A 23,528-nucleotide genomic window follows, 5' to 3' on the forward strand; every position below is an offset into this window, starting at 1 on the left:
GGTGATGGTGATGGTGATGGTGATGGTGACGGTGATGGTGATGGTGATGGTGACAGTGACGGTGATGGTGATGGTGATGATATGGTGATGATGACATCATGGTGATGGTGATGGTAGTTTGGTCCTTAGAGAGCACTTTCTCCTTGTCACTGTATATACATTGACCTTCTTAATCTTCTCAGCAACCCTAGGAGGTAGGCAGTCTCAATGTTCCTAGTTTACAGATGAGGAAACTGAGGGGAAGTGACTCACTGAAGGAGGCACAGCCAGCAGTGACAGAGCTGGCAGTCTGGCTTCACAGCCCATGCCCCTTGCCACTGCATGTATGGCCTTGAGGCTCACCTGACGTTAATTATGGACTGTGTCTCCCATAGCTCCCTGCATGTGGTGGGAGAAGGGGTACAAGCAATACATGCTGCTTGTTCTGGAAAGTAATTACTTTTAATTAAAATATTTGATGATTTTAAAAAATTCCTCCTTTCTGGATGTATATCCAGAGGAAATTGTAATTTGAAAAGATACACGCACCCCAAAGTTCATAGCAGCTCTATTGACGATAGCCAAGACACGGAAGCAACCTAAATGTCCGTCAACAGATGAATGGATAAAGAAGATGTTATTTTTACATGTTATTTTTACACACACACACACACACACACACACACACACACACACACACAGTGGAATATTACTCAGCCATGAAAAAGAATAAAATAATGCCATTTGCAGCAACATGGATGGACTTAGAGATTGTCACCACACTAAGTGAAGTAAGTGAGAAAGACAAATATCATATGATATGCTTACATGCGGAATCTAAAAAAAAAGATGCAAATGAACTTATTTGCAAAACAGAAATAGACCCACAGACCTAGAAAGCAAACTTATGGTTACCAAAAGGGAAGGGGGGAGGGATAAATTAGGAGTTTGGGATTAACATATATGCACTAATATATATAAAATAGATATCCAACAAGGACCTACTATATAGCACAGGGGACTATACTCAGTATTTTGTAATAATCTATAAGGGAAAAGAAGCTGGAAAAGAATATGTATATATCACTGAATCACTGTGCTGTACACCTGAAACTAACACAACACTGTAAATCAGATATACTTCAATAAAAAACCAAAATAAATCCTCCTTTCCTGTTGTTTCCATGGAGAGTCAGAGGCAGGTTGGGCACATCCTGGGCAGCGACTCCCTCCTGCTGGCCGGGGCGGGTGCTATGTGATACTAATGTCCACAGGTCATCCATTATTGACGGGCAGAGGTCAGCCAGCTCAGGTCCACGGTCGCGGGTGTGCTCAGATGAGGGGGAGAGAAAGAGGACCCGGAGGTCTTGACCATTCAGAAAGTCGTTTTCATCGCCACCCCCAGGGGCAGGAGCATTTTGCACACCTCGCAGGGGGCAAGAGCTAAGACAGCATGTGGCTGAAGCAGCTGCAAGCCCGCAGGCTTATTAATAATAATAATACCATAGCATGTCGTCCTTGTTGTTTACGGAGGGCCCTTCCCCTACTCCACGTTTAGGGAAAAGTGCTAAAATAGCAATGACACCTCCTAATTCTCAGATTAAAGTTCTCTCTCCCTTCGCAAATGCAAAACGCACAGCTGTTTGCTGCCAGTTAGAATATTCCCGAGTCAGACCCCCTCCCACCCCACATGTGATCTGGGACTTGCCACGAATTCAGTTGCAGGTGCCACCTGCTCATGTCTGCCCTCTGTCCTCTGGGTAGAGAAGGGCTTCGACCCGACAGACAGGTTTCCAGCCCCGCTGTGACCCCACTGGGCTCCACCTGATGAGCCCCAGTTTCCTTCTCTGTCCTATCGGAGGCTGGGAGGTTAAACCACATGTGAAGAATCTTAGCTCAGTGTGGGGCACACAGCGGTCTCAGGATCAGAATACGCCCTCCTCTGTCTTCTGTCTAGAGCAGGAAGCGGTCATGGTGATCAGGCAGCACGGAGCTTTCATTTACAGTTTGGAGCAGAAAGCCTCCACATTCAGGTCCCCTGACTCCCTGCAGGGCTCTGTAGGTGACCGCTGTTCCCTCCCCACACCGCGGCATGCCTTTTCTCATCAGCAGTCAATATTTACTCTGTGTCTGAGCTGAGTAGAAGGCAGGCACTCTCCTTAGATCTTCACTCCCTCTCCTTAAGACTGAGTATTTTCTTCTATTTTTCAGATGCAGAAACTGAGGCTCAGAGAGGTTAAGGAACTCCCCAGAGGTCACACAGCCGGTAAGTTGCAGAGCTGGGATTTGAACCCAGCTCTCTTTGACACCAGAATCTGTAGTCTTAATCGCCTTGTTTTCTGTGCCTTAAACCATGCTGAAATGACCGTCCTCCTCCACGCAAGCGTGGGAGGCCTGTGACTTGGTCATTATCATATTTCTTCCGATGCCTTCTACAGCATCCAGAGCACAGTAGGCTCTCCGTATCTACAGGGTGATTAGAAGGCAGTCCTTTCTAATCTCACGCGGTCGTGCAATGTTCAGGGATAGGGATGTGTGTCTAATCATAGAAAAGTCTTGGTTAACTAAGTGTTTCCCCTTTTTGCCACATTCAAATGCATCAGCAAGTAGCCAACACGTGCAAATAAGAAATGCGTCATAACCCCGTTATAGAGAGCAGGTACGCTATGCACAGACTGTATCTATAGACTATTTTGAAGATGAATGGGTCTTTCTTTGTGATTCCAAAAGCAGGACCCTTGACTTGGTGGTGGGAAGGAAGGCAGGGCAGGTGTGGAGGTGGGTCCAGCCTGGAGGCCCCCAGCACCTCCACCCCACATGCAGATAGGCACCCACTGGGTGCTAATGCTCTCCACCAGCCTCTCTCCTGCATCCTCACTGTGGCTCCGACCATATCCACTTTCTCCTCGTCCTGCTGCTTCTCACATCCCCTTTCTTCCATCTCCTCTTTCTCATCCTTGAAACCTTCTCTCTTCCTTTTCAGAAGATTTCCTAGAACTCAGTTTTGAAAAACCTTTGAGAATGAACAAGCCCCATTTAGTAACATGACCACAAATAAACTACCTGATTTGGTCTCCAAAGTCCTCAAAGAAAACCCTGGAGTCGGGGTGGAAGTGAGTGTGTCATTCACAGGCTACTAGAGTGGACAGTGGGTGTGGTCTGTGAAGGGCTTTGGTTTTAAAACCCCCTTAGGGGTGGTGAGGCGGCCCAGCAGCTGGGCCAGGAGTCCCCACCCTTGGATCAACCGGAAAAGCTGAGTTTCAGTAGCTACTTGTTGCCTGGGTGAGATTCAGTTTAAAGAAAATATGAAAACCACAATCTAACGGCCATTGTCCTTGTCGAGGAGTCCGGAAAGCTGGTTCTAGGTCTGGTTCTGCCACATCACACTGTGTGGACTTTGCCAAGGCCCTCCTCTTCACGGGGCCTCAGTTTGCCCATCTGTACAGTGGGTTATGGACCAAGTGCAGCCAAGGCTGACCCTTGGCTGTGGTTTCCCAGCTGGGGCATCGGTGAGCCTTTGATGATGCTCATGCAGATTCCTGGTTGACAGGGAAGAGCCATGGGGGCAGAGGACTGAGAGGGGGGTGGCATTTGATAAAAACCACCCTATCCTCCATGCATACCCTGGTCAGGACAAACCCAGAGCCAGATGCACACGTGGGTTCAGGAATGAGCCTCCCGTGGCCGACAGAGGCCATCCTACTGTTCCAGGGAGGTCAGACGGAGGCTCCAGGATCTTGGGAACCAGACCCGTGGACCCCACAGCGGGGCCAGGCGCCTGCTCACGAGCTATGTGCTCTGCGTTCTGTTCCTGCCACAGAGGAGCCCAGCAGGCAGGACTCACACCTGCTGGCCACGGCTCTGAGCCCTGTACAGATACACAGTGTGGTTTTGTAGTATTTTTGGTTTCGCTGTTTTTGCAGAAGCCAAAGGAAATCTGTAGGCTGGGCCCTGACTTCCTCTCCCTGAGGATGGCTGATCTGCTTGGGCGGGGACAAGCAGAGCTCAGCTAGAAGAGGAAACCTCAAGACCCAAGGTCCAGAGTTCGGAGGGCACCTGCTCTGAGCAGGGTACTGTGGCCGGCCGTTCATGGGCCAGGCTGGTTGAGGTTGTCATTGGAATCATCCCATTCAGAACACTGAGGCCCAGAAATGACCAAGTTCCCTCATTTTCACTGTGCCCATACCGGAATGAACCTCTGCTCCCTGGGCTTGGAGCACTTTTCACTCTGCCGTCAGTCCACACGTATTTGTTGAGACCCTAACGCTGTTCTCAGCAGGGGGGGAACACAGCAGTGAGGGACACAGGTGAAGTTCCTGCCCTCCTGGTGGGGAGGAGACAAAGAAGGAAGTCAGTATACAATGGAGTGTCATTTTTCTGATTAAGGCTATGAAGGAAAATGCAGCTCAGCAAAGGGATAGTGACAGCGAGACTGTCTTGGGGTGATCAGGGAAGGCCTCTCCTAGGAGGGCAGCTGGGAAGAAGAATGAATGCAGTGAAGGAGCAAGCCCTGTGGGTTCCACCTTGAGAACATGTTCTAGGTAGAGGGAGGGGCACGTGCAAAGGCCCTGGGGCAGGGCATGTGCTTATTGTACCTTTGCACCCTTGGATTCTGATTCTCTTTGTGCTTGCCTCCCCACCTTCCAGCAACACAGTTCCTAATCATCTCCATTGTTCCCTCCATCTGTCACCCCCAAGTGTCTAGGGGTGCGGCAGGGAGTAGCAGTTGTGTAGCAAGAAAAATCAAACAGAATTGAATGGGGCAGAGAGAAGGTATATCTCTAACAGGAAACCGCTTGTCTCATTTCTTCATCCTCTTTGCACAGTTCACTCTTGGGTGACATTTGAAATGGTTTCACATTCTTGCTTTGCATTTATTCTCAAAATGTGTGTTTAAACCAAGACTGTGGGTTTTCCGTGCACTGTAATGTACCATTTCAGGCCCGTGCTTCCAAGCAGGGCAGGAATCTGTATTCCAAAATCACAGAAACAGAGCAAGAAAGTAGGTTGGAGCTGCACTGCTGACCTCAAGCTGAGCGCAGGAGAGGGGGCTCCAGCCCACAGAGCCTGGGGTGGGGACGGGGGCATGGCCGTTAGCAGGCTGTGACCTCGGGCAGGCCCGTCCCATCTGGGGCTCCGTTTGCTCTGTATCTGTGTTGGTACTGATGTTGTCTGGCTCTTGCTGGAGCAGCTCATGGGCCAGGTGTGCCAGAAGGGACATACTTTGGGAGTGAGGGACCCCAGCTTCGAATCTTGCTGCCACCACATTCTCATTTACAACTTTGGACAAGTCACATCCTCTCCCCGCCACCCCGGAGCCTTAGTTTCTGCACCTGGAAAAAAAAAAAAAAGCAGAAATGTGTGATGCTTCCTATGACCCTCTGCGATCCTGAAATGCCACGAGCCTTTGCCTCAAACCAGGCAGTAGTCAGGCCCAGGGACAGAGAGTTTCGGCAGCTTCCCTTTGATTCTGTAGACATGGGGCTCTTGGCGGGGAGGGGCCCAATGAAGGGGGCACGACCTTGGCCGTCCTGCCTCAGGCATTCATGTAAAGGGCTTCAAATAGTCCTCACCTCTCCCTGATCTGAGACCTGGGTCTGCAGAGCCAGAAACTCATTTCCGGGAGCAAAGGAATATGTATCTTTCCTCAGGGCCCAAAAGGACTTATTAAGTCTTCTGTGAACTTAATCTCATTCAACTGGAAAAATAATAATCAGAAAGCAGTTCTGCCTGGTTACCATGAGTTCCTTGAAAGTTTCCCATGAGAAAGGGGCAAAAAGCTCATGTACCATGAGGCTCAGCCCTCCCTGCTTCCTCCCCAAGGAGCAGGGAGCCTGGTGGTCGACCAGCAAGCCCATCAGCATCATCGGGCTATCCACCTGTCCATCTGTCCATTAACAGGCCCCCATGAGGGGCCAGGGCCAAGGGCACAGCACCAGAGTCACAGAACTAAATAAGACACAGTCTGTGCTCTCAAGGGCAGTTCAGGCTCAACCTGACCGTTTTCTACATTTGGTCAAACTCTAGAGACTCCATGACTGAGCTCGCTCTCAAGGTCACAAAAATATAAATGTTCAGAAACTTTCACTTCTCTACGTTTTCTGTTTTCCACAATGTCTGCCCCAAATTCATTGGTGAAACACGTTCTATGTTTACTAACTAAAGCTAATGTCTCTCTTTGCTTTAATCAAATCAAATTTTCTTCTGGTCTGTTCCATCCAATACATCCCAGTCTCATATGAATTCTGGGGAAAAGGGGAAGAGAGGGAACCAGGGACATTCGGGGGAAGATGATGCTGGAGACATGAAATTCACCAGCTGGGAGGCGACAGGAGACAGAAAGCCACTCCATCAACAAGGACGTTTGGTTGATAACAGAATACTTTAAGATATGGAAAGTAGAAAAGCATGGGTGTAAGGTCTGGGGTTTGATTTTATTCCACTAACAAGCTAATAAGCTAGCTTGTTAGTGTTTCAGGGATGCTGGCAGAAGACAGGAGAGTCCTGGGTCAGAGAAGAGAGACTGGTATGAGGTGGGAGAGACCCCACTCCTTTCATGCCTGGAGCCTGAGCTCAGGGTGAATTCTTCTAAACTGTAGGGACGATTTTAGCTCAGTCAGTGCTTTCAGAGGCTGAGCTCAGGAAACAAAAGGGAGTGAACGTTCTTGGGGCCAATTCCGGGTCATGGCTTGTCAGAAGGCACTTATTCTCTAAGCCTGCTATCTACTGATAAAATAGGAAGGAAATTGGCATCTGGGCATATTGTGGAGGCCTCGTGAATATAAGTTGAATCTGAAGACCATGTACTAATTATTTGCATTAACATGAGGATGCAAACTCATTCTAATAATTCAGCCTTCTAGGTTTTAGATTATTCCTTTTTTTAACTGAGATTGAAACTGTTTGATGTGCAGCTCTAGTTCACAGCACACACGCAGACACCCATGTAGAATTCACCTGCCAGTATCTTCCTTGATAAAGATGTTGGTCATTCACTGGGAGAGGGAAGGATGTGAAGGTGAAAAGGGTCAGGTTCCCAGAGAGCAAAAGAATAGAGCCAGAGAAAAGAGCTGGGGCAGCCCCTCTTCAGATCATGTTCCTATGGATGAGAAAAAACTAATCAATAGTCCATCTAAGAAAGAAATGGAAAATCTTATTCGAGCTAACCTGACGATTATAACCCAGGAGACAGTCTTTCAGAAAGCTCTGAGGACTGTTCCTCCCGTTAAAGGTCAGAGCACAGGTATACAAGTTTTGGAGACAAAGGGTTGGACATCAAATGACGTATTATGGGCAGTTTAGACAATCCAGGTCTACACGTCCAGAGCAAGTAATGGGTCATGGGTCATCGCGACCCCTTACCAGATTAAGAGGAAAGGTTGTCTCCTAAGGAACTGTGACCCTTTGTGAGATTAAGGAGGAATGTTATCTTCCAAGGACGTCTGGATACAGATGCACAACACACACTAAAGGGAAGGAGGAGGTCCAAATGGGCAAAGAAAACTTTTGTGTTTAAATTTTTCTTGAGTTGCCATAAAATATGAATTTGATTTCATCGTCCCTCACTCCCACCCCGTGCTGTACATCTGGAGAGAGCTGTAGTTACCCCCATGTCCCTCCCTCAAACTCCAGCGGTCCCTGTGTCAACCCGGGATACCGCCCCGTGGCTGGGCGAGGTCACCTAGCTGGCAAGATAGAAGCTCTGGGACTCTCAGGTGGAGACCCTGACTGGTGTCAGGTGTGCTCCGCCAGACCCTGAGACATGCCTGGACTTGCCACCCTGGCCAGCCTCTGAGACCCCAGGAGAGCAGCCAGCCTCTTCAAAGCCCGCCTCTCACCACAGGCATTTTAGGAGAAGATGAAAGGACACCTGTGTGTTTTAAAGCAAATTAGGCAGAACGAGAGATTTTGAAAGTGCTGTGTTCCCCAAGTTGGAGGCCCTTTGATGGGCAGCAGGGGACAAACCCTGAAGTCTCCTGCCCGCAGCCCTCGGGGGCTGGGGCAGAACAGCTCTGTCCCTGGGGCACACCTGACCACAAGGGGGGCATTTGCCATCTGGGGGTCAGCGTATCTCGCTCTTTCCCTCTCTCCTGCTTGACTTGCCTCTTCCATTGCATAGAGGATAAGTAGTGGCTGTGAGTACTTTGCGGGGAGGGGTGGGGATGGGAATAGTCCTGAGTGGGGTCTAGGTGGCATGGATGCGCCCGCAGGGGAGGTGATGGGCTCCAGCCAGGACTCCAGCTGTGGAAGCAGGTCAGGCTGCAGGGCACTTTGGTGCAGAGCCCAGGCACTTGGGTCCAGATGGCTTGGATCACCTTTTAGTGTCATTCTACAAAATGTACAGCCCTGGGCCAAATGGCTTAACCTCCCTGAGCCTCCATTTTTTCATCTGTAAAATGGGTGTATTAATAGATTCAACAGGTTCGCAGGAATAAAGCTCTTAGACCAGCTCTAAGAGCTGCACTCAGCCCAAAGTCAGGGCACAGGATACGTCTGCTCTTAATCGGATTAATACAGAGGACGGATCAGATAGGCCACTGGCCTGTATGGAGGCCAAAGCTTGTCCTTGTCTCATTCCGTTCCTTTAGGACTCCTAAGGCATGGGTCTTTACTGTTTCAGTTTTGCACACAAGGGCTGGGTATGGCCCAGTGTGGTCAGGTGGCTCGTCCAAGGTCACACAGCTAATCAGGCTTTGGAACTGCAGCCCCCGTCCTCTTTCCACTTCCCCCACAGGAAACGGATGCTGGCCTGAGTTGTCTGTCTCCATCCGCTGCTTGCCCCGATGGGTGACCGTGAGCAGGTCCTTTAACCTGCCTGAGCCCCTTTGGTCAAATAAATGCTTAGACGATGAGCACTTATGAGCACTTACTGGATAATATTCGTTAGTTACAGATGTGAGAAGGGAGACCGAGGGGCCGGAGCTCCAGCAGCAGCGGGAGAGGGTCATCTGGGTGTTGCCCAGAGTCCCTAACATCTCCCAACTGGGAATAAGATACAAATACCTGCAGGTCAGGGCCTCCCAGTAGGCACAGTGGCTGCAGTGCAGCTTTGACTCTGGGTTGAATCTCACGTCCCTCCCTGGCCATGTGCCCTTGCACAAGTGCCCTCAGCGTTGGCTATGACAGAGGCAGCATCACCCCCTTATGCCCTGGGAGAAGCGCCCAGCTCTGTGCCCGGCGCGCAGTTGTCGACATTAGGGACAGGTCCCCGACACACAGTAGCACAGATTTTTTCAAGACTCTCCAGCTGTGGGTGCAAACGGAGAGATAGCAACCCGGCCATCTCCCTCTCTTCTGTGGCTCCGAGACCTCCTGCCCCCCTTAGCTACGCTGGGCTCTGGGGACATCTGCCACATCCTCCCACCGTGTGCCAGGTCATCCCTGGCCTCTGCTCTTGCCCTGCTTGCCGGGATCCTGCTGCCCCAGGCTGGCCCGTGTTCTCTCAGACTTACTGCCCTAGGCTTTCCCGGGCTTCCTGGTCTCAGCTGCCCTGGAAACTCCCTGGCCCCCATGACACCATCCTCGCGCACCTGCTCCAGGCACCCTTATTCTCGGTCCTCCCACTGGACTGCCGCATCATCCCTTGTCAAGGGGGCAAGGTCTCCCTCCTTTGGTCTCCCTCCTTTCCCAAGTTCCGGGCTCGGGAGGGAGCCCCATGCAGGTGGCTTGGGCCCCGAGTGCTGTGGGGTTGAATGGGCTGAGCTGCCCTTCCTTTCTTCCCAAGTGGGGCTCGGCTGGGGGATGGGGAGGGAAGCTGGGCCCGGGCAGTTTTTGGCTTTTTTTGTTTTTTTTTTTTGATGTGGACCAGTTTTAAAGTCTTTATTGAATTTGTTACAATATTGTTTCTGTTTTATGTGGTTTTTGCCCACGGGGCATGTGGGATCTTAGCTCCCCGACCAGGGATCGAACCCGCACCCCCTGCATTGGAGGCAAAGTCGTAACCACCGGACCGCCAGGGAGGTCCCCTGGGCCAGGGTAGTTTTATCCCAGCGGCCCCACTGGATACTATGATACCCCTCTCACCCTTGTTTTCCGGGGATGGTTTGTGCCAGACACGTGCTTGTCTGGGGTCCCCGCCCATCCCCGAACACGGGGGGCGGGAGGTGCCGGGCTCCTCGCCACTTTGGCTGCTGGGTTTATCAGGCACTCCGAATCCCCGTTCTGGGCATCACCAGAGATCGACCCCCAACCCCTTCAGGAGCCTTCTGGAAGCCCATTGTTAATCATTAGAGTGCAAATCTCCCCATGAAGTTAGGGGGCCTGGGAGGAAGTTATCTCTTTAAGACCAGTCAGGACTCCAGCCATTCACTTCCGCAAAGCTCTTTGGAGTCAGGGGCCAACCCCAGAGGCGGGGCCTGGGCTGGGGATTCAGAGTTCCCAATCGGCTTTCCTTTGTCATGACTTTTGTGCCACCCAAATCAGGGAAACCCCTCTTTCTTCTGGGGACCAATGTCCCCCTGATGTGCTGCCTATACAGGGCAACTCCTTAAATTCCTGACCACGTTACACGCTTTGGATGTCGTGCGGGTGTCTTTGGACTCCGAATTGAGCACCCTTCAGTCTACACACGTAAGAAGATTTGTGGATTTAAATTCCTTTTGTGCAGCTCACAATAGGAAAATTTATCCAGCTCCTTCTCATATGACCCTAATCCTGGTTAATCATGTTTCTCGGGGGTGCTTCTCCAAAGCACCTGCTGAAGCACTGCTTGTGCTTCCGGGAACCTCTGCTTTTTCCTCCAGCGCTCCCCAGCAAAGCAGCAGGCAAGAGGTACTAGGGTGAGGGGAGGAGGATTTGCAAGCCCTGGGGAGGGTTCTCCCAGCCTGCCGCACTTCTTGGGTGTGGGGGAAATGGGCAAACGGTCAAGTTAGTGCAGGAGTGGGGAGACAGCCCTCCCAAACAGGCTTCCCAAGGCGCCGAGACGGAGGCAGGGCTGCTCTCCAGACTCTAGGGGGCGCTGTGTGCGCCCTCTCCAGTCCAGACTCCATATGCTAATTGTGTCACTGTCTGCTGCTCACAAAGCATCACTGGCTCCCCATTTCCTTCATCCCAAAGTCCATATTTCTTAAGACTTCCATGACCAGGCCCCTGCCCACCAAAGTCACCCCTAAGGGCACCCTGTTTTCCATAACTGTGCCAAGTGCCCCCATCACCGCTGCCTCCACCGTGCACTTTTTGGGAGCTGCCTGGTTTACCCCACCCTCTCCGTTCTCCCCCATCAGTGCCAGAGGCCCCCTGTGTTCAAAGCCGGGCTCCATGGCCACATGGAGGTTGTCTCCCTTCTCCCTTCGGTTATCACCAACACGCCACTCCCGCATCCCTGGGGCCCTTGGCATTCCCTCCTTGGAAACGCTAGTCCCTCACGAGCAGAGAGTTATACGTACAAGCTGCCGTGCGCACGATCCTGGAGCGGCCCAGGCTGGCTTCACCATCTAGCGGTGAGGAGAGGCGTGGCCGGTGTGCTCAGTGAGGTGTTACGGGGTTCTCGCATGCCCAGGTGAGAAGCCAGGCAGGCTGGCACTGAAGAGCAGGCCTGGGAATCCACCCCAGCCCTCGGTAGTCGTGTGACCCCAGCTCCCTCTCTGGAAGATAACACTACCTTCCCCACACGATCTGCAACTGTCTCGTTCCCGTCCTGCCTGGTCCCTAGGAAGCTACATAGCCTTGAATGGTACCTTCCCTGGAGATCCTCTGGGTGCCTTGCCAGGTGTCCGGCACATAAAGAGTCAGATGCTGACACTGCCAGACGGGCGGATTGCATGGATAAATGGGGAGACAGTGGCAACTGCCTAATCAATCCAGAGACAGGATGAAGGAGACACTACCAGTGGCCACCAGCCCTGGTTAGAGATGTTCTGGGGGCCTTAGTCTGCAGGAAAAACAATGAGGATTCTCTCTGATATCTAGATATTTAAGTCCAGCAGAAGTCAGAGAGTTGACAAGTGGGAGAGAGAGCGGGTGAAACGGTCACAGAGCGGGGCTCAGGAGTGGGTGGGGTTCAGGCTCCAGTCACTGCCCAGAGTGGCCAAGGGCTAAAGGGGCCTTGCCCTGTGATTCCCCTGCGATCCAGTGGGAGGCAGTGTTGAGAAGATGGCTGGTGGGTGTCCCCAGGGAGCCTGGAGGCGGGGCTTGTTAGCACACCCCCTAGTGGGAACTGGAATGTGGTGAGCCTGGAACTTGAGTGGTGCCCACAGGGAGCCTCCCTGTCCCCAGTTCTCTCCCTGTCCCAGGCTGTCTCCATGGCATGAGGAGGACAAGCAGGCCTCCCGATGGGTGAGTCCCAGGCAGCGTTGGGAGCAGCATGGTTGGGAGGATTCCAGAAAGCACAGGAGGAGGGAGGGGAGCCGGGGCACAGGGGGATCCAGCTGGCCTGCGCCAGCTCTTCCTGCACATCCTCTGAGCTGCCAGGGCTGTTCTCAGAGCAGCTTGTTTCTCTGGGGAGAGGAGTGGTGGGGAGGCAGGGCTCCCTGTGGGCCAAACCTCCAGGCGGTACTGCTTGCAGGATGCAGATGGGGAACTCAGAGTGGGCCACTGGGGGCAGGTTAATGCCAGGGTGATTCTCAAGGGCGTGGTCTGGGATAGGGAAACACCAGGACAGTGTGGTCCCTGGGAGTGAAAACATTGGGGTGTTTCTAACCTTGGGGCTGAAGAGGCAAGAGGACAAGGACAGAGACCCCCAAACAGAGCCATTGCGTGGAGAGGGCCGCTTGACAGGAGCCAGAGGCCACCAGGTCCTGGCTGCCCCCCAGGGAGGGGGCCAGGGCCCTAAGCACCTGCCCTCAGCCCCCTTTCTCCCTCCAGTCTCCTTTCTGCGTCCCCATGGCCCAAAGCCCCCAGGGAGCCCGCCAGCGTGGGAACCCATGCGTGCAGCCCTTGGGCACAGAGCAGGGTGCGAGAGGTGGAGGGACCATCTGGAAGGGAAGTCAGGGTGCCCGGCTCACCTCCCGAGACCCCGGAAGGCCTGGCTGCACACATTTGGCCCTCCCTGGCAGGCAGGGCAGGGACAAGGGGTGGCACTGCAGGAGGTGCTGTGCTGTCACTCCTGGTTTTCCTCCAACTGGTGTGACTTAGGCAAGTCTCGACCTCCCTGAGCCTGATCAGGAGACCCCACGGCTTCAAACCCTGCAGGGGCTTCCCATGGTGCCTGGGGTGTGGCTCCAGCCCTTAGGGGGCCACCAGACCTCGCCTGCCCGCCGCCAGCCCCATCCTGCATCTTCCTCTCTGGGTTTCCGCTTGACTTGACCTCTCTTTCAGTTCCTTCAGCCCCACCTGCTCTCCTGACAGGCCTTTGCACCTGCAGGTTCCTTTGCCTGGGGACCCTTGCTCTCTGCCTAGTTACCGGCCCATCCTGCAGTCCTCCGGCCACTACCGCTTTCTCGGGATGCCCGCCGGCTCATCCCATGCTCTATCCCCCACCGCCCTGAAGGAGGCCGTGTCATTTGGTTCTCCATGGGAAACATGTAGTACATGTAGTACGATAGCTGTATGTGTATATGCAGAGATGAATTTTTAGGAATCGGCTCACGCTTTGTGGGTGGGGCTCGCAAAGTCAAAATCTGGATGGCAGACCTGCAGGCCAGAGACTAGGCAAGAGCTGATGTCTTGGCCTTAAGTGTGTGAAATCTGTAGGGCAAGCCGGGGGGCTGGCAAGTCAGGCAGGATTTCTATGTTACTTTGTGTCACGGCCTGTTTGCCTCTCCCTGGCTGGGGCCATCTCTCAGGCCTCACCGCACCAGGCCGGGCTTCTGTTGGATGACGTTTTCTGGAGGGACCTGGGTCTGACTGCAGCCAAGGCTGGTCCTTCCTGAGCGGGGGCAGGAGACGGCACAGGAGCTGGCCCAGGACGGGCCGGGGGTGGGGGGGCCTGGCTGCCAATTTCGTGTGTGACTCAGAGGGTGGGGATGGGCTGGAGGAGCTGACCAGGGAGAAAACAAAACCGGGAAGGGAGGGTTCACATCCGCTGCCTGCCAGGCCCTGAACTGGCCGCACGCAAACCCTGTTCCGTGCTCGGGCTGCCACCATGGAGTGCAGATTGTCACTGGCCCTCTCTCTCAGCCCAGATGTCGCAGGGCTCAGGGCTGGGCCACCACCCGCTGGGCTTTCCCTTGCCCAGAATCCCGGCTCCTTGGGCAAGTCGATTGACAGCTGTGGGCCTCTGTTCCCACCTCTGAAAGAATGGAGCTGGTACCAGTGCCGTGTGACTGTCCAGTACCGTGGTTGAAACCAGGGTCTGCAAGGAGAGACCCTCCACGAATGGAAGGTGGCCCCTGATAACAGATTAATTCGTGCCCCGTGCGGCCCCCTCAGAGGCAGGGATGGTTTTTAACCCCATTTTCTACATTAGGCACTCGAAGCTCAGGCAGCGCCTGTAATGCCCCTGGGTTACACCACAAAGGGCTCGGTGCTTTTAGGATTTTCCGGCAGGGTCCCACCTCTGGCTGCAGCAGCTGGACTAACTCCTGACCTCTGACCTCTCCATCTCAACCCCTGATGGCTCCATCTGGGCCCATGACGCCCTCTGAGCTCCTGCCCTGGGAGGTGTAGAAACAGCCACGCTAGGGCAGCTGCGTGAACACAGCCGGTTCCCTATAAGGGGCCACGCCCATCTTGGAGTTGGGAGCCTGGTTCCCCTCTGAGCTCTGGACTTTGCTGTGTGTCATTGGATGAGTCACTTGCCCTTTCTGAGCTCAGCCTCCACAGCTGTTAAAGGAAGTGGGGCAGAAATGAGAGGGGGCAGGTGGGAGTGTTAGCTGGCGCTCCCCGCAGGAAACCGCAGGAGGGACGCCAGCAATCAAACTTAACATTCAGGGAGCGGTCGCTGTGTGCCATGCACAGACCTATGAGCTTTGCCTGCACTGACTCGATTCTTTCTCGGCCCCACGCTGTGAGCTGCACACTACCTTATCCCCACGTGATGGATGACGCTTCACTGAGGCAGAGGCTTCATGCAAAAGGATTTGGTTCAGGGGATCTGGTGCTTATAAAGTTGTTGGAAAGGTGATGGGGGGCGTATTGGTCCTGATGCTGCAGGCTGGGGCCCAGAGGCCAGGAAGCCAGCACAGAATCGGAGGCTGCCCTGCAGACTAGGGGGTAGAGGGAGGCAGAGGGCCTGGGTCCAATGATCAGGCCACACAGCAGCCTCAGCCCCTGCGGGAGGGAGGACAACCTGCAGTGTTTATCCTTCTCTTATTGGCCGATTCTCAACTGCATCCAGAGCCCTCCGGTCAGCGGAAGCTGGGAAATAGAGTTTCTAGACATCCAGCTCCTGCAGCACAGGGCCGAGAGCACAGAGGGAGGAAAGAATCCCCAGTCCCATAGACACTAACCAGCAGGGGGACCCTGCAAACAGAAGGAATCAGGATGCCCCCAAAACCCTCACAGGCACACGGGTTGATGCACTGAGAATTAACCGTTTGAAGAGAGAATCTGGGCCATGTGAATTACAGATACCCCTTATGCCTCTAGCCCATTGACTACTTTGGGACCCCCTTCCCTGCAGGTTCTCAGAGGTAGAGCAGAGAGCAATGAAGTACTGGTTGTCCCGTCCCTTGAGGAATGGAAGCAACTAATGAAGCGGGTCGGAATCATAATTTTCATAATTCCCCTGGTTGGTTCTTTCATGCCTGATTTTGTTTGGTCTTTTATGTAACCCTGTCAGCAGGGCAAGCCAGGGACTCTGTTGGACTTTTTACAAATGAGGAGCCTGAAACTTACGGAGGGAAGAGAACTGACATTTATAATGTATCCTCTCTGTGTCCCGAAACCAAGCTGGTCACTTTTTTGCAAATAATTTTTATCCTACAGCAACCCTCCATTTGGACATTATTAGTCCCACCTTGTGGATTCAGAAAACGAGTATTAGAGAGAGGCAGTGCTTTGCCCATGAGAACAAAACTGGGAATGGGAAGAGTTGGGATTTGAACCCAGGTACGTCTGGGCCATCTTTTATTCCAACAACCATTGGCCATGATCCACTGGCACAGAACCAGAACAGATGGATTCCTAGTGTCCAGTGACCAGGGGCTGCAGAACAGTGCAGGAAAGACTGTTCTTCTTTTTTTAATTTCTGTTTTATTGGTCATTTGGAGCTCTTTGGAGATTTTTTCTTCCAGTTTTATTGAGATATAATTAACATACAGCACTGTTTAAGGTGCACAGCATAATGATTAGACTTAACATACATCATGAAATGATGACCACAGCAGGTTTAGTGAACATCCAACATCTCATATAGGCACAAAATAAAAGAAGTAGGAAAAAACGTTTCTTGTGGTGAAGACGCTTAGGGTTTGCTCTCTTCACAACTTTCCTATGTAACACACAACAGCGTTCCTTGTCTTTATTGTGTAGTACATCACATCCCTAGCACTTCTTTATCTTATAACCGGAAGTTTGTACCTTTTGACCGCCTACATCCTGTTCGCACTCCTCCTACCAGAGAGGGTGGGAGGAGTGGGGACTGGTAACCACAACTCTGATCTCTTTTTTTTTTTTTTTTTTTTGCGGTACGCGGGCCTCTCACTGCTGTGGCCTCTTCCGCTGTGGAGCACAGGCTCTGGACGCGCAGGCTCAGCGGCCGTGGCTCACGGGCCCAGCCGCTCTGTGGCATGTGGGATCTTCCCGGACCGGGGCATGAACCCACGTCCCCTGCATTGGCAGGCGGACTCTCAACCACTGTGCCACCAGGGAAGCCCACAAATCTGATCTCTTTTTCTGTGAGTTGGTTTGTTTGTTTGTCTTTGAACTATAATTGACCTACAACACTATGTTAGTTCCTATTACACAACATAGTGATTCCATATTTCTATACATTTCAAAGGGATCACCATAATAATTCTAGTTGTGATATGTCACCATACAAAGATATTACCAAGTTATTGACTGTATTCCCCACACTGTATATTCCCCACACTGTATATTTTCTTTCCCCTCTGACTCATTTATTTTGCAGCTGGAAGTTTATACCTCTTAATCTGCTTTCGCTATTTCTTTCTTCCCTCACTCCCCTACCCTCTGGCAACCACCTGTTTGCTCTCTGTGTCTGTGACTATTTCTGTTTTATGTTTGTTCATTTGTTGTTGTTTAGATTCCACATGTAATCGATACCATACAGTATTTGTCTTTCTCTTTCTAACTTCACTAAGCATGATACCCTCCATGTCCATCCATGCTATTGCAAATCTGCTTTATGGAAGAGTTATTTATGCACATCTTCCTTATCCACTCGTCTGTTGATGGGCACTCAGATTGCTTCCGTATCTTGGCTGTTGTAAATTATACTGCAGTGAACATAGGGCTGCGTATATATTTTGTAATTAATGTTTTTGTTTTCTTTGGATAAATACCCAGAAGTGGAATTGCTGGATCGTACGGTAGTTCTATTTTAAATTTTTTTAGGACTCTCCGTATTATTTTCGATCGTGACTGCACCAATTTACATTCTCACTGACAGTGCACAGTGGTTCCCTTTTCTCCACATCCTCACCAACACTTGTTATTTGTGATACTTTTTTAAAAAATGTATTTACTTTAGTTATTTATTTTTGGATGCGTTGGGTCTTCGTTCCTGCGTGGGCTTTCTCTAGTTGCAGTGAGCGGGGGCTACTCATTCGTTGCGGTGCGTGGGCTTCTCACTGCAGTGGCTTGTCTTGTTGCGGAGCACGGGCTCTAGGTGCGCAGGCTTCAGTAGTTGTGGCGTGTGGGCTCAGTAGTTGTGGCGCACGGGCTCTAGAGCGCAGGCTCGTTAGTTGTGGCGCATGGGCTTGGTTGCTCCGTGGCATGTGGGGTCCTCCCGGACCAGGGCTCGAACCCGTGTCCCCTGCATTGGCAACTGGATTCCCAACCACTGTGCCCCCAAGGAAGCCCTGTGGTACTTTTTTGATAATAGCTTTTCTGACAAGCATGGGGTGATATCATTGTGGTTTTGATTTGCATTTGCCTGATGACTAGTGATGTTAGGCATCTTTTCATGTGCCTGTCAGCCATCTGTATGTCGTTGCTGGAAGAACATATATTCAGGTCTTCTGCCCATTTTTTAATTGGGTTATATGTTTTTGATGTTGAGTTGTATGAGTTCTTTGTATGTTTTGGATATTAATCCCTTATCAGCTATATCATTTGTAAGTATCTTCTCTCATTCAGTAGGCAGCCTTTTTGTTTCATTGATAATTTCAATTATAGGTCTTTTACCTCCTTAGTTAGATTTATATGTAGGTATTTTATTCTTTTTGAAGTAATTGTAAGTGAGATTGTTTTCTTAATTTCTATTTCTGATAGTTTGCTGTTAGTGTATGGATATGGAACAGATTTCTGTATATTAATTTTGTATCCTGCAACTTTACTGAGTTCATTATGAATTGATTTAGGTTTCTGGAGGTGTCTTTAGAATTTTCTATGTATAGTATCATGTCCTCTGCAAACAGTGAGTTTTACTTCTTCCTTCCTAATAAAGGAATTTTTATTCCTTTTATTATTATTTTTTCTTTTTCTTGTCTGAGTGCTGTGGCTAAGACCTCCAGTACTATGTTGAATAAAGCTGGTGAGAGTGGGCATCCTTGTATTTTTCCTGATCTTAGAGGAAATGCTTTTATCTTTTCACCATTGAGTATGGTGTTAGCTGTAGGTTTGTCATATATGGTGTTTATTATGTTGAGATATGTTCTCTCTATACCCACATTGTGGAGAGTTTTTGTCATAAATGGATGTTGAATTTTGTCAAAAGCTTTTTCTGCATCTATTGAGATGATCATGTGATTTGTACTCTTCAGTTTGCTAACGTCATGTATTCTATTGATTGATTTGTGGATATTGAACTATCCTTCCATTTTTGGGAGAAATCCCGCTTGATCATGGTATATATTCTTTTAATGTATTGTTGAATTGTTTACTAATATTTTGTTGAGGATTTTAAAATTAATTTGTTTATTTATTTTCGGCTGTGTTGGGTCTTTGTTGCTGTGTGCGGGCTTTCTCTAGTTGCGGTGAGCGGGGGCTACTCTTCGTTGCGGTGCGCAGGCTCCTCATTGCAGTGGCTTCTCTTGTTGCGGAGCTTGGGCTCTAGGCGCGTGGGCTTCAGTAGTTGTGGCGCATGGGCTTCAGTAGTTGTGGCTCACAGGCTCTAGAGCGCAGGCTCGGTAGTCGTGGCGCACGGGCTTAGTTGCTTCGCGGCATGTGGGATCTTCCCAGACCAAGGCTTGAACCCGTGTCCCCTGCATTGGCAGGCGGATTCTTAACCACTGGGCCACCAGGGAAGTCCCGAGGATTTTTACATCTATGTTCATCAGTGATATTTGGCCTGTAATATTTTTGTGTGTGATATCTTTGTCTGATTTTGGTATCATGCTGGCCTCATAGAATGAGCTCAGAAGTGTTCCTTCCTCGGCAATATTTTGGTATAGTTTGAGAAGGAAGGGTGTTAACTCTTTTCAGAATGTTTGGCAGAGTTTTATCTGTGAAGCAGTCTGATCCTGGACTTTTGATTGTTGGGAGGTTTTTGTTTGTTTGTTTGTTTTCTTACTGATTCAATTTCATTACTGGTCATTGGTCTCTTCATATTTTATATTTATTCCTGATTTAGTCTTGGGAGATGGAACATTTCTAAGAATTTATCCATTTCTTCTAGGTTGTCTGTTTTTTGGTGTATAATTATTCATAGTAATCTCTTACGATCCTTTGTATTTTTGTTGTGTTGGTTGTAACTTCTCCTTTTTCATTTCTGATTTTATTGATTAGATTTCTATTACTATTACAATTTCTTCCTTTATTTTTGTTAAGATTTGTTTTGTGTATTTAGGTGTGCCTATGTGGGTGCATATATATTTACAATTGATATATTTTCTTCTTGGATTGATTCATTGATCATTATGTAATGTCCTTCTTTGTCTCTTGTTACATTCTTTATTTTAAAGATTAGTTTGTCTGATATAAGTATTGCAAACCTGGCTTTCTTTTCATTTCCACTTGCGTGGAGTACCTTCTTTCATCCCCTCACTTTCAGTGTGTGTGCCTTTAGATCTGAAGTGAGTCTCTTGTAGGCAGCATATATATTTGTTATTATTCCTGTTCAGCTTCAGGGATTTCCACAACTCCGTCTTCCAGCGCGCTGATCCTTTCCTCTGTATAATCTAATCTGCAGTTGATTCCTTCTAGTGTTTTTTTTTTTAAATCAGTTATTGTATCTTCATCTCTGTTTGGTTCTTCTTTATATTTTCTATCTCTTTGCTAAAAAACTTCTAAAGGCTCACTTTGTACATCCAATCTTCTCTCAAGTTCTTTGACCATCTTTATGATCATTACCCAGAACTTTTTATCAGGTAGATTGTTTATCTCTGCTTCACTTAGTTCTTCTTCTGGGGTTTTGTCTTGCTCCTTTGTTTGGAATATATTCCCCTGCTGCCTCATTTTGCCTAATGTGCTAATTTTATTTCTATCTATTTGGTAGGTTGGTTGTTTTTCCTGACCTTGGAAAAGTGGCCATATGTAGGAGACATCCTATGGGTCCTAGCAGCACACTCCCCTCTCATCACCAGAGCTGTATGTTCTAGGAGTGCCCCCTATGTGGGCTGTGTGGGTCTCTCTGTTGTGGCAGGCTGACTACTGTGGGTGGCCTGGTAGGTGTGGCTGGCCCCCAGTCTGGGGGATTGCCAGGCCCTGCACTGTATGGAGTGTGCCAGCCACTGGTGGGAGTGGTTGGGTAATGAGGCCCCTAGCCATGGGTCCCTAGGGGACCCCAGGGCTAGTGCTGGCCCACTGGTAGATGGAGCTGGGTTCCAGGGTGAGTGGTTGCAGGTCCGAGGTTCCTGCATCTCGTGTTATCCTGCTGTGGCCAGGGTCAGATCCTGACATGGCTAGCTGCAGGGTCCAGGGTGTCCCAAAGCTGGTGTCAGCCAGCTGGTAAGTGGGGCTGGATCCCAGGGCAGCTAGCTGAGGTGTCTAAAGTGTCTTGGAGCTGGTGTTGGCCTGCCTACTGGTGAGTAGGGCTGGGGCTCGGTAGTGGGTGGGAGGAAGGTTCCTGGGTCTGGTGTTGGCCTGCTGGTGGGCTGGGCTGGGGCCCAAGGCCCCCTGGGGCTAGTGTCAGTCTGCTGATGTGCTGAGCTGAGTTCCAGGGTCTCTGGCTGCAGGGCCCTGGGGGTCTCAGAGTTAGTGTGTTGGCCTGCTGGTGGGTGGGGCTGTGACCTTGCCCCGTTAGTTGTTTGGCCGGAGGCATCCCAGTAGTGGTGCCCAAAGACTGTTGAGCAGGGCTGGGTCCTGGTGCTAATAAGCTATAGAGAGGATTCCAAAATGGTGCTGCCAGCACCAGCATCCTCGTGGTAGAACGAGCTTCCCAAAAAGGCTGTCTCTAGTGTCTGTGTCCCCAGGGTGAGCTCCAGTTGCCTCCTGCCTCTCTGGGAGCCTCTCCAAGATCAGCATTAGGGTCTGACCCAGGCTCCTTTCAAGTTACTGCTTCCGCCCTGTGTCCCGGAGAGTATGAGGTTTTGTATGTGCCCTTCGAGAGCGGAGGCTCTATTTTCTACAGTCCTCTGGCTCTCCCCAAAGCAAGTCCTGCTGGCCTTCGAAGCCAGGCATTTTTAGGGCTCGTCTTCCTGGTTCAGGACGCCCAGGCTGGGGAGGCCAGTGTGGTCTCAGACCCCTCACTCCTTGGGGAGGATCTCTGCCGCTGTAATAACCCTCCCGTTTGTGGGTTGCCTACCTGAGGTCCTGAATATAACGTAAGTCTGCTCCACCTATCCATCTCATTGTGGTTCCTTCTTTATGTCTTTAGTTGTAGAAGATCTTTTCTGCTAGATTCTGGTCTTTCTCATCAATAGTTATTCTGTAAATATTTGTAATTTTATTTGGCCCATGGGAGGAGGTGGACTTAAGGGCTTCCTACTCCACCATCTTGGCCACTCCCCCAGAGTTGTTCTTCTCTGATGGAAGGTTTGGGGGCCCTTCACCAGTCAGTTCTGATTTCATGCCACCCTGTGCCTTCACGTAAAGCCAGCCAGGACCCCAAAGGCCGGGACTTGGTGGGATCCAGTTTTCCGTGATCAGCAGGTTCACAGATGCTAATTCCCCACCACTGCTCCTCACGTTCTCAGGATGGTTGAGCCAGCCAGTCACCTCGCTGTGTGTCCCAAAGCTGCTGTGTGAGGAAGCAGAGTGAAAGCAGATGGGGCTGGGCCTCTTCGGGGACAGGGAAGTGGTGGCAGATGAGAGACTGCAGCTGCAGCCCTCTGCTTGTTGGTTTGTTTCCTTCCCTCCCACGGTCCGCTCACTCAGCCGGTGCAAGGAGCTTTGCCCTGGCACCTCTGGGGACTCTCTGCCCCTCCCCCTTCTCCGGATTCGCCAAGCCCTCATCATGTGCAGGACGCCACGCCAAGCACACAGAGTGGCAGAGCAAAGATTCCATGCCTTCCACGCCTGGCTGTGGCTGAAGCTTGTGTCAGACCACTTATCCCACCAAGGACTGTAAGAGCTGGGTAAGATAGAAATTCAGCTCTTCGAAGGTTTTAGAGAACAACCAGGCAGCCAGGACTTGAGGGACGAAGACCCCTGGAAGGAGAGAAATGGGCGGGGGTGAGCCTGATGCTTCCTGCCACCTCCCTGCCCAAGGGATGCACTGGCTCGTGGGAGGCTCCAGAGGACAGACGGAGAGAAGCAGCTCAGTGTTGAGCAGTCTCACGAGGCTGGACATAAAAAATAACAGTAAAGAAATGAAATAAAAGTGTAGTGCGGGACTACCAAGTCAGGTAAAATCAAGGGGCCAAGAACCTAGGGCAACAGAAACCACAGGCAGAGTCATTATTCCGCACCTCTTTTTCCTTTCAAGGCATTTGCCGGAATTTCAGTGGCGTGGGACCAGAGCCTAAGGAAACAAGCTGGAAGCTGAGAGGTTGAGAAGCTAGACTGAGCCTTTGACAATCTCACAGTGTAGGGGAGACAGGAATTGGAAGTGAGAACGTGCAAGGAAGAGGTCTCTTGGTAGGCCTCCTAGCTTTCCTTTAAGAAGGGCTATGCCCTGTAAGTAAGGGCAAGCCAGAAATAACTAGTCATCATGAAGACAAAGTGCAGCCCCAATCATCCTGGTCACCAATTGGAACAAGGTAATGTGCCCGTGCTCTACCTAGCTCCAGGAGCAAACAGATTCCTCCCTGAATAAGGACAGCCTTATTCTCAACTGCTACACTTCCAGCACATGTGGTATCCACCGTTGCCAGGCATTCCAGGAGACAGCCAAATGACCAAAGAGAGATAAGGAGAGAAAATCGGCAACAGAAATAGACCCACATCTCCTCCAAATGTCATGAGGGTGAGACGGTCTTTAAATAACTGAATAACTGTGATGGATCATTGGAGGAAGATAGATGACAAGGTGCAGATTTTCACCTGAAAACTAGAACTTATTTTTAAAAATTACTCAGATGGAAATTCTAGAACTGAAAAATACAAATGAAATGAATATAGTATATAATTTAAACAGATTAGACACAGCAGAAGAGAGTGGACAAGGTAGTATCCATCTCAGGAAGCTGAAAAGATGACAGGTTACAAACCCAAAGAAATGACAA

At 50.5% G+C, this 23,528-nt stretch overlaps 1 protein-coding gene across 7 annotated transcripts in view; it reads left to right on the forward strand.

The window, feature by feature from the left end:
* Positions 1–23,528, forward strand: part of ST3GAL1 (ST3 beta-galactoside alpha-2,3-sialyltransferase 1) — an 83,808-nt gene that overhangs the window by 42,892 nt on the left and 17,388 nt on the right. For 3 of the 7 annotated variants that reach the window (XM_029222799.1, XM_029222793.1, XM_029222796.1), the window contains exon 2: positions 2,191–2,245. The gene's annotated coding sequence lies outside the window, so the exon portion shown is untranslated. Of the gene's footprint in view, positions 1–1,918; positions 2,246–16,679; positions 16,695–18,042; positions 18,099–23,528 lie in introns of those variants that run through there. The other 4 variants (XM_029222795.1, XM_029222794.1, XM_029222798.1 and 1 more) reach the window with 4 other exon arrangements.

This window comes from Monodon monoceros, unplaced genomic scaffold (genome assembly GCF_005190385.1).
Source record: "Monodon monoceros isolate NGI ecotype Baffin Bay Population unplaced genomic scaffold, NGI_Narwhal_1 Super_Scaffold_14, whole genome shotgun sequence".
Classification (NCBI taxonomy): domain Eukaryota; kingdom Metazoa; phylum Chordata; class Mammalia; order Artiodactyla; family Monodontidae; genus Monodon; species Monodon monoceros.